An 872-nucleotide genomic window follows, 5' to 3' on the forward strand; every position below is an offset into this window, starting at 1 on the left:
CTTACTCTGCCAACAGCCTTGAACCAATGTTAGGGCGTGTCCACGCAGCGCGGCCTGTGACACCTTTTATCTTGCGCGAGATGAGTGGAAAAATAAGAGAGCAGAAAGAAGAGTGAGGGTTGAAGAACACTTTTTGGAACCAGGGTCCTGGCGCTGAGAACCTCCTAGATCCAGAGGAAGATGGACACCAAGACGCATAGCGATCTCCGTCGAAGACTGGACCCCCACAAAGACTTTCCCCAGAGCTGACACAGAGAGAAAGCCTTCCCCCAGGGTTAGTGTCTTGACTTCAGACTTCTGATCTGCTAAACTATGAGAAAATGCTTTGAAGCTACGCATAAGGTTCAACTGTGATTGTGGAGAAGGCTGCTGACAGTACCATGGACTGCTAAAAGGGCAAACGATCTGTATTGGAGGAAGGAAGGCCGGAGCACTCCTTAGAGGCAAGAATGGCAAGACTTCGTCTTACATCCTTTGGGCATGTTGTCGGGAGAGACCAGGCCCTGGAGGAGGACATCATGTTTGGTAAAGCGGAAGGGTGGCGAACAAGAGGAAGACCCTTGACAAGATGGAGTGACACCGTGGCTGCACCCATGGGCTCAGGCACAGGAACAACTGTGAGGATGGCGCAGGCCCGTGCAGTGTTTCAGTCTGCTGTGCACAGGGTCACGTCAATTCTTTCCTTTTAAAGTTTGATTACTGTTTAAATACTATTGTTATTGTATTGTGTATTATCTCTTTCAAATATGACTGTTGCCAGAATATCTTTATCCTTTTCACCCCATCTTCTTGTGCTTCCTTTTTTAAAAGAATATCTCTCACCCAACAACACTCGTATTGTTCTGGAAGATCTGATAGCCCAGAGTATTGAG

Source organism: Echinops telfairi, unplaced genomic scaffold (assembly GCF_000313985.2).
Source record: "Echinops telfairi isolate 266 unplaced genomic scaffold, ASM31398v2 ScPeMD7_1;HRSCAF=3_0, whole genome shotgun sequence".
Lineage (NCBI taxonomy): Eukaryota > Metazoa > Chordata > Mammalia > Afrosoricida > Tenrecidae > Echinops > Echinops telfairi.